This window comes from Talpa occidentalis, unplaced genomic scaffold (genome assembly GCF_014898055.3).
Source record: "Talpa occidentalis isolate TD23 unplaced genomic scaffold, MPIMG_talOcc4v2.1 talOcc4.14, whole genome shotgun sequence".
Classification (NCBI taxonomy): Eukaryota; Metazoa; Chordata; class Mammalia; order Eulipotyphla; family Talpidae; genus Talpa; species Talpa occidentalis.
Window position 1 is genome coordinate 58,757,092 of NW_023601433.1, and position 10,928 is coordinate 58,768,019.

Genomic DNA, 10,928 nt, shown 5'->3' on the forward strand with positions numbered 1-10,928 from the left:
CAGTGAGAGTTTTCATAAAAGGAAGGACATGAGCAAATGCATTAAAATAAAACCAGTCCAGAGCTGATAAACACACAAATTTTATATGTTAGTTTATAGTTCCTGGTCAGTGGACTATATTCATGCCACAAAATGAGTGTTGTACTGGTTGTCTCTTTGGGCCAACTTGGTCATGCAACACAGCATGATGGCATATTTGTGAAACTGAATTTTATAATGCTCAGTGAATGCTGAGGTAGATGATTCTCAGTTGAAGGTCTTCTGTATTCTGATTTGGTAAGTACTAGCTTTGTTCTATATCCTGTTTCTGGTAAATACCTTCTGTTCAAGTTCAATTAACCGTTGAGCAAGAAATGAGAAAATAATAAACACAAATAGTGTTGCTAGTGCACAGTGAATCCAAGAGCTCAAGTTTTCTTCATGTGTATGAAGGATACGGTTTCCATACTCTCTTGGCAAGCCTCACTGGGATGTCTGGGGAACATGGATTCAAAGAAGTCCCTGAGCAGTTTTCACTGTGTGTGCATCTTTATGATTATGGTTAATGCTCTCTCAGGCAAACAAACTTCCTGAGATGTTTTCTTATATCATCCAATTGACCAAATGCATGAGAAACTTTGGTATGAATCATTTTAACAATTTATTCTTCCCCCATGATCTCAAACCTATATTTGGTTTTATCTTTATGAGTTTTGTGGATTGTCTCAATTAATAGTTTACAGTTGGTTACTAGTAGTGATGATGGCAGATTGGGATCACAGTATGCTTCCTGAGTTGGTGAAATGTTGTTTAGTTCAATATTAGCAGGATGCTTTCTTGAGTAATTTATTAAGATGTGTTCCAGAGCTGTTAAATCGTGTAAATTTAAAGGCAGGTTATGAATTCTGGTAGATGACGGTGTTAAGATTTCTTCTTCAGATAAAACAACAGAATGGTCTGTCTGTATCGACTTCATGGAAAACTTGACACATGATCAGTTGTTGAACTGCATGCATGAGATATTAAAAAACAGAGCAGACATAATGCATAACCTTAAATAACATACTTGGTACAATGACGTCAAATTTCTCACGGAATATATCCCATGGTTCTTGTATAAATATTTAGTGAATTATATGAAGTGTGTGTAGAAGGACTTTCAGAGATGCATATCCCAACTCACCATTTAGAATCTTATTTAAACATCAGAGGGAATGTGCAAACATATCTTTTAATTGCTGAGGAGTATATTTGCTATTAGTAAAGTATGCCAAGTGTTTCTTCAATGATGCTGCTTCATCAAGATCTTAGAAATACTCATCCACACCCTCACTCCCCAGTGAATGGCAAACGGCCCAGGTAACTTGTCTGTGTAATGTTGCAGTTATCTTCCAGGTACTATTTTCATTAACACCTATGTGACTTCCGACATTTCCTTCCATTCTGTTTTTCTTATTCTTTCCCTATGTTTTTTTTTTTTCCCCTTTTGTCATGAGGTTTTCCAAGGCATCAATCAGAAATCAGAGTTTCTCTTTAAATGCACTTGCACCTCCTACTTTTTGGGTCTGAAAGCCTGGGGTTGGATTCTGACTCTGTTAGTGAGTGCTCACTGCTGGAAAAGTGACTCTCTGCAGTCTTTCAGATGTTCCTAAGCTGTTTGGTAAGATGCTTTTGTGAAACTGTTTTTCCATTGGGGCCTCCAAACTGTCATTTCTTCCATCTGTTACTACAGCTTGATTAATTTTTACTTTACCATCCTGTAACTTCATCAGAAATGATCTCAGCAAGGTTGACGTGGACAGATTGTATCCTTTCACAGCAATGTCTCCTCCTCCTAGTAGTAAATCCAAGTTATTCAGAGTCTTTTGGGCTTCTTCTGGAAGGAGGGAAATATTTATTAGCAGAATTTTCACCTCCTCTTGGAATCTCCCCATTGTATAAAGATCATACCTCTTGATTTTTCGGAAGCATTTTTCTTTGGAAATATCCTCAAACAAGACTTCTGTCTCTAGAAGTGTTATGGGACTAACCAAATTTTGGTAAGAATTTTGGGTCATAGAATTCAATACTGTGTCAATCTCTACTGTTATCTGGATTGTGAACTCTTCATTATTTGTATTTTGAAGTGTGAGATTAAAGAGTATTGTAGTCATATTCATTCCATGGTACATTATGAGGTAGATGGTATTCCACTTATTGGCAATAGATAGATACATGTTGAATGACTGAGTTGTCACGATAGGTGCCTTTGCTTCCTCTTTTGTCTATTTCTTCAAAACTGAAATAAAGCCGGCATTCACATTTTTAAATAACATAGTATGTCTGGTATGGGAGAAGAGTTATTTTATATAATTCATGGAAATGATCTAGCCCATAGGCACTAGCACCATACCCATAGGACAAGACATTGCAGGCTTGGTCACAGAATTTATCAGCAAGTTAGGAATTTGCACATTCTTGAATACGTTGAAAGACACTATTTATTCCTCCCCCAAACAACCAGGACTATCTGACTCCAATCATCCCAGTGTCCCTGCCTCCTGCGAAATACTGACTTCTTCCACTGCTACCAGCAAAATCACCGCTGTCTTAGAAACAGGCTGAGTTATTATAAGTCTTGACACAATAGCCATTTTTAATCCAGGAACCCTGGCAGCCCTTAGCATAGTTTGGCACAGGTCACATGAAGGAAACTTTGTGACCTTAGGCTTGATGTGAAAAATCATCTGGCCCGACATTCTTTCCACATACAACATCATATTTTAGGAAAGTAACTTCTGGCCCAGGCAAGTAGTGACTTCCGTAGGTGAACTGAAGTTAGGCAAGTGGCTCAAATGTTGAAAGATATCCTGCTATGTCACTATCGTTACTTTGAAATTGTCAAGTTCAGACACAATGGAGCCTGCCCAGTGTTGACAATGATAATATTCTGAACCCACACTGCCTGCTGCTGGCTGAAAGCAGGAATTACCTCAGCTCTTCATTAGCTTCCAAAAGACTAGGAGAAATATCTTTATCCTGCTTAGACTGGCTGATGACACTTAGATCCCATAATCAATATGCTGGACTATGAACAGTTTCTTTTGTTCAGTGGTTAAGTTCTTTGTCTGTTTATTCAACTTTTGGAAACATTTGGGGTTGGTTATTCAATTTCAGAAGTGTTACATTGGCCTCTGAATATAGCTGCAACTGTTTGATTTTAGAAGAAAGATTTTCTAGCAATTTTGCTTTTAGTTGATTTGTTTCTTTGAATGTTGGTTAAATCCACTCAAGAAAGCAATTTTTGGTTTTGTAACACTGAATATGTCACTGACAGAGTGAAAAGATGGATGAAGAGCAGGCAGGTCCTTCAGCTTGAAGACAGCCAACAGGGTTGGGTCCAGGACAAACATCAACACCTTGATAGAGTGTGCCAGATGACATTCCAACTGTTTCCCACTCTTCTTAGTTGGTTCCTTTGTGTTCGTCCCAAGGATTTCTCTCAATGCTTTCTGTTCCTCCCCTATCTATTCTCTGACATGCTATAATATCTTCAGTAGTTTAAGATATATGCCTTTCACCCAGGTGTAAACCACATAAACAGGAATGGACAGAGCTGATTAGAAAAGAACTTTCCAGCAATTTTGTACTAATCAAACAAAATGTGGAATTGATCCTGGCTCTACTCCAGAGCTGCCTCTCCGAATTAGGAGGAGATGGTGGTGACAGCAATGCCTACTAAACAGAGTTAGAGCCCATACTTGTGGGATAGGCAAGTATAGGTATGAATCTTTAAGAACTTCAGCAGCACTGCTATTCCACACTCAGAGGAGCAGGAGCCAGAGCCAGAGCAACCACCATGAGTACTCAGGTAAAAGCTTCCTGCTGCCACTCATCTGTCCCTAGGACCTACAGCCCCATACCTCTGGGCTCTGCACCTAAGCTGGCAGTCACACCTTCGGTGCAATGGAATAGACCACAGGACAGGAGGAGCCATCAGGGGCCAGTCTGACCCATTTTTTTAACTTTTCTAAAATTTTAAATTAAATTAATTCATAGAATTAAATTATGTACTAGTTTAAAATAAAAGAAACATTTATAAAATAATCGTTATGTATTTAAGCTTAAATTGTTGGTTTAGGAAAGAAGATGAAAAGAACTGATTAGTCAAACCACAACTGCACTGTCTTCATCTAAATGTGCCAAAAATGATGAAATTGACATTCAGAAAATTCTCTCACTGATGGAAGAAAAGAATCTATTCAAAAGAAATTGGAAAAATCTTTAGTTAAGTAATAAAAAATATTAAATCTATCCTCCCCTCATTTTCCCAAATGATTATAATTGAACTAGGGGTATCATGTACAACAAAACATTTGAAAATATCAATATGGTGCCATTTAAATTATAATATTCACTTGAGATCAAGCATTTAGAATTTAAAGAGAAATGATTTTTTAAGGTAAATATTAGCTCATTAAAATTTAAAAGTTGTTTTTGCTTTCAAAACTAGAAATTAAAAAAAAGACTACAGCATCTTAGTAAACACACGTTATCACATTGCTTGTGGCCACATTGCACATGGCCAAAGACATAACACACAATAGCAGAGTGACCAATAAAGCTGTGAACAATGATATACACTGTTGAATGCTGGCTGGGTGAAATATCAGAGAGAGCAAATCAAGGCAGCCCAACTTTCCAACAATACATTAATACTGAAATAAATAATTAAACTGCAAACATAAAAGCTGAATTTACATAGTTTCTACAGAATTATGCTTTTGCTTTACATTTGGAGGAATTTATAGAAATGACTTGCTTACTTTGTTTATATTTATCTGGTGTCAGCTTTAATTATTTTCATTTATTCTACTGGTGAGGAAGCATTTCCTTCCTTTATGTTATGGGGATGGACAAAGTCAATACACCTGATCCACAGCTGCTTATAGGTCACATACACTTACAGTGCAGGGGAGAAGGCCAAAGCACTCAACGCAGGGCCACACAGATGTTGTGCTTTGGAACATACTGACAAATCAGGGGAGATAAAAGACAGACATGATAGTATCAGAAGGATGCAGTGATCTCATGTTCCTGAGAGAGGATATGATTAACTAGTTTGAATCATTCCTAGAGTTCACAGGAATTGAAGACTGTGTTGCATTTCCAGAACCATCAAAAATTGTACCTGCTCCCCTTGGGAAGGAAAGTTGTTTAACTAAGGTCATTATTCAAGGAAGCCAATGGGCACTAGCACATTTGCTTCATCCTGATTGTAAATTATCTTACAAGCAAATAGGACCCCTCCTTAAGCTTGTCTAACTTAAAAATTCTGATATTATGCAAATCAATGCAGAAGAGTGATTATGAGCATGGACTTTGAAGAAAGGCATCCTAGGTTTAAATGCAGCTCTGAATCTTAGCTTCTTGACTAGGGCATGGAACTAATTTCATAAACCTTTTGTAGAATAGGCTAAGCACGGTACATACCTACAACATAGAGTTGTCTAAGTGTCTTATGCTTGCCTGCTCTACTTATTTTTATGAGATGAATAATTAAAAGCATATAAATATTTAGAGTACCATTTAATTATTTGGGAAACGGTTATTTCCTAAAAGGGTTGTAATTAAGGGATGCACTAAGCCAATAAGGCTTGACAAAGTCTAGATAACATAGGAAACATGATGTTGGGAATAATCCTTGTGCTGAAAGAAAAAACAATTATAGTATGAACTTTCTGAGAGTTAGTACATGTAATTTCCAAAATCAGAGATGACATAAATCCAGGGGAGATAGTTAGCATTTTGGGGTAACAGAATTGGAAACTAAAATAGTCTCTGTAGTCTTAAATATTGGGTCAAATCGGGCAGGATTAAATGAAACATAGAAAAAATATATGTCTTATACCTGGGATCCTATAGAAGCAAAATATACTTTTGAATGCAATTGATTTTAAACATAATTAAGTATATGTTAATAAGTTCCAATAAAAGGTAGTAAAATTTTATATGAATGTAGCATCTTGATCAATTGAAAGTGATAGTGATCTTGAGACTGTAGGGTTTTCATCCAGACCTCACCAGAACTGTGTAGAACTGAGAAAGTGCTGTCTCCACAGTCAGAGGTGAGCTGAAACCCTGCAGGAGCCGGGCCCCACGACTGTCGACTGTCACGAGAAAAGTTAAACTATCACTATTTGCAGATGATATGATATTATACATAGAGAACCCCAAAAACTCTACAGAAAAACTCATCAAACTAATCAACCAGTTTAGTAAAGTAGCAAGATACAAAATCAACATGCAAAAATCAGTAGCCTTCCTATACACAAACAATAAATCCGAAGTAGAAGAAAACTATCCCTTTTCTTATTGAAACAAAAAAAAAATAATCAAACAGTTGGGAATAAACTTAACAAAAGAGGTAAAGGACCTATACAAAGAAAACTATAAAACAATGTTAAAAGAAATAAAAGAAGACACAAAGAAATGGAAAGACATCCCCTGCTCATGGATTGGAAGAATTAACACTATCAAAATGGCCATCCTACCAGAAGCAATTTACAGATTTAATGCTATTTCAGTAAAACTTTCAATGCCATTCTTCAAAGAAATATAACAAATATTGATGAAATTCATATGGAGCCACCAAAAACCCTGAATATCCAAAGCGCTCCTGAAAAAAAGAAGGTAATGGAGGTATCACACTCCCAGACTTCAAACTATATTATAAAGCCATAATAATCAAAACTGCATGGTATTGTAACAAGAACAGACACACAGACCAATGGAACCGAATAGAAAATCTGAAATAAACCCACAAATTTATGGTCAACTAATCTTTAACAAAGGAGCAAAGAATATACAATGGAACAAAGAAAGTTTGTTCAATAAATGATTCTGGGAAAACTGGGATGCTACATGCAAAAGAATGAAGCTTGACTACTACCTCACACCATGCACAAAAACCAACTCAAAATGGATTAAAGAACTAGACATAAGACCTGAAACCATACAATATATAGCAGGAAATATAGGTAAAACACTACATGACACACACCTCAGTAATATCTTTAAAGACATATCACCCAAAGCAGTGATAGTGAAGGAAAAAATAAACAGATGGGACTACATCAAATTAAAGAGTTTCTGCACAGCAAAAGAGACAGTAACCAAAACAAAGAGACACCCCACTAATTGGAAGAATATTTTTGCACACAACACTAATGATAAAGGACTGATCACAAAAATCTACAAAGAGCTGACGAGACTCACCAAAAACAAAGTAAATAACCCAGTCAAAAAATGGGCAGAAGAGCTAAAAAGAACTTCTCCAGGGAGGAAATGCAAATGGCCAATAGGCACATGAAAAAATGTTCAACAAAACTGATAATCAGGGAAATGCAAATCAAAACTATAATGAGATACCATCTTACACCAGTGAGGATGGCACATATTAAAAAAAAAAAAAAACTAGCAACAACAAATGTTGGTGAGGATGTAGAGAAAAAGGAACTCTCCTGCACTGCTGGTGGGAGTGCAAAATGGTCCATCCACTATGGAGAACTGTGTGGATGTTCCTCAGTCTGCTAAAGATGGAGCTTCCATATGATCCAGCAATTCCACTCCTAGGTATTTACCAAAGGACACAGAAACATTAATTCCAAAGGGAACCTGCACCCCTATGTTTGCTGCAGCATTATTTACAATAGCTAAGCTTTGGAAACAACCCAAATGCCCAAAAATAGATGATTGGATCAAGAAGATGTGGTACATATACACAATGGAATATTACTCAGCAATCAAAAAAGATAAACTCATGCAATTTGCAACAACATGGATGGAGCAGGAAGGGATCATGCTCAGTGAAATAAATCAGAAAGAAAAAGAAAAATACTGGATGGCCTCACTCATAGCAGGAATTTAGAAAACCTAAATAAGGGATCAGGAAAAAGACTAATTATAATAAAGTAAAAATCAAAATCAACAAACAACAAGCAACTATAAACCAGAGACACACTACAGGAAGGGGAGAAGGGAGTAGAATCAAAACAAGGGTGTTGGGGATTTTATGGGGACTACAACCAAGATGAAAATGCATACATTGTACAAAAATAAAAAAATGATGTAAAAATATACAAAGTTAAAAAAAACAAAAATTGATCAGTGCATTCTTCACACTGGCCTCAAAAAGACATGAAAAAAGGAGCGCATATTTCAACAGCACAACTATAAGACTGAATTGACTTGAAACTGTCATATCAGGAAGGGAAATAAAAATTTACCTTGATGCTGTACCATGTAACAGTCTCAACACATGCATGTATTCCTCACACTTGATACGGCATGCAGTTGCAGTGCTCAACTATGATAGAATCCAGAAGCCAACATTCCAGATACCCTTAGCTGGCTCCTGACCCCTTTCCAGTTTTTACCCAGTCCTAATTCAACATTTTTTTCTAAACAGGACCTAATGTCTGGGTTTTTGCTTATTCTAATTTGAATTAGCAATACTCTTCTGGATCTTCTCCTTCAACTATCAGGGGTAGAATTCCATTCCTATTAGATTCTGAAATGACTTTCTGTTAGAGGTGTACATCTGGATGAGATGCTGGAAGTTGCCCCCTAAAGGCTAATCTAGAATAAAAGCAGAAGGCAGTAAAAGAAGAGGAACTTCTGGTTAAGGATGGCTCACTTCATGATGGCTGGGGCCACCCAAAATTAGAAAGAGTCTTTCGGGAAGTAGTGATTCTTCCCATTTGGAGAATTATTTCAGCAGAAATTTATTCTTCCATTTGTGGAATTACTGAAGTAATAATTTAAATATTAGGCTTTAATTTATAGTATTTTCTGAGGTATTTTTCAAATTTGAGAGTGTGACATTATAGGGTCTTTTAGAAAGAATCATATGTAATATAGTTCATGTGGTCATCTCTGATGACCAGAAAATAGCCAAAACTTACAAATAACATGACCTCAACAATGAGTCAGAGTTTGGTCAGTAAAGCTAGCACTGAATTAGTCTGATAATTAAGTTTTTGAAATTTACTCAGTTAACTGAAACAAAGTTCATTCTTTACATGAATCATAGAGATAAATACTTTATTTTCTTCTCATTTTCTGTTTTAAAACATAACTTCATCTTTAACTTGGTATATTTTTATATGAATTCATTTTACTTAGGCAGGAATTAATAACATTTCCTTTTTGGCATGGATTGTTAAAAGTAATGAAATTAGGTGTTCTAATAACCAAACAGTTGGAAGACCCAACAAAGTCAAATTAATCTATTAAGATGTCAATATAATAGTGTATAAATACTTATTTTATGTATTGTGATCGTGAAACTGATGTTTTTCTCTGTTATCTACTAAGAAACCCCTAAAAAATTTAGAACCTCAAATAATATTAACAGTACAATTAAGTATACTGTATAAATAGTATACTACAATAAAGTATACTATAAGGGATACATTCAAAACACAAATTATGAAAATTAAAATAGATAAAATATGAGCAAAGGGTTTCTGGAAATATCTTTAATGCTTCATTGAAAGATTAATTCCTAACAACAAATTTAGAAATTGCATATATTTTCATTTTAAATACAAGAACAATTGGGTTATTTTAAAAAACTTTTTTTGAAATGTATATTTTAGGCTATAGATTTTTACTTCTCTTTCAGAAGTTAAAAATAGCAATTGATGTCAGGATGTATTTTGTGTGTCAGATTTTCTCTGCATTTAACAGTTTTGAACACACATAACAATATACTATTTTGACATGCAGGCATTTTAGGATTTTTAACTGTCATGATTTTCAAAAAGAAACAGAACCTGGACTGCAGTCAACATGAAGTCATGTGCTACTTTAACAATGGTTTGCACAACAACACACTGCATATAATGGGGCAGACCCAAATTCCTACTGCTTTGTGACATCATAGTTATCATAGCTTAGCCCTGTACTCAGGCAGCATTCTCACAGCTCATGTTTACTAGGCAGCTGTTAGCATCATTTTCTTGTTTAATGTAATTTCATGTTTTGTTCATCATGTCCTAAAATGTATAAAATTCACTGCCAATGTTGGCAGTAAAAGATCATGTCTAGTGATTGATCCGGAAGCAAAAATTAAGTGATTAAGAACTATAAAATTTGAAAATCAGTGATGATTACTGTTTGCCAGTGAAGCATGTCTTTCCACCATACCTATGCTCTTGAAAAATAAGAACAAAGGAAAGAAATCTGTTAAAAGATCTGTTTCATTGAAAGCAATGAGATTAAAAAAATTGAGAAGAACAAATTTTTGCTTTATTACCAGTTCTGGGTGACTTAAATAATTCAAGAATCATTGCTATTCCATTTTGGTGAGTCTATGAATGTACTGTAAAGATAGCAGAAAAAATTGTGAAAATCCAGATAAGATTATTGTGGAGGAAAATGATTAGTCAGAGCAAATCTTCAGCATCCATGAAACCTCTCTATTCTGGAAAGGTTGGCCTCAAAGGAAATTCACTCATAAGGAGGCCAAGTCAATGCCAGGTTTCAAGACATCTAAAAATAGGATAATAGACTTGGTTGGGGCTATCGCCACAGGCCATAAATTAAAAGTCCTTTGATATAGCACAGTGAAACCTCCAACCTTCAAGCTTATCAGTAAACACACATTGCCAGTGTACTAGAGGAACAATAAGTAGTGAGTGACACACCCAGCTTCTTTTCTTTTTTTAAGATTTTATTTATTTATACAAGAACTGGGATACAGGTCAGAGGTGTAGGCAGGTGAGAGAATTCACCAGAGGCAGAGCGGGGAGCAGAACAGGCAGATGGACCAAAGACACTGCTGAGGGGAGCAGTGGGCGAGGCAGGAGAGGTCTGCCACAACATGTGGGTTTCTCCCCTTGCCAGCTGGGAATCAAACCCGCACTGCAGAGACTGTGGACAGCTTCACGATGTTGCACTCAACC

The 10,928-nt window shown here is 36.0% G+C and overlaps 1 pseudogene; it reads right to left on the reverse strand.

The window, feature by feature from the left end:
- Window positions 1–246: 246 nt before the first annotated feature.
- LOC119244174 (N-acetylglucosamine-1-phosphotransferase subunits alpha/beta-like) lies at window positions 247–3,955 on the reverse strand (annotated as a pseudogene).
- Between the last annotated feature and the right edge of the window lie 6,973 nt (window positions 3,956–10,928).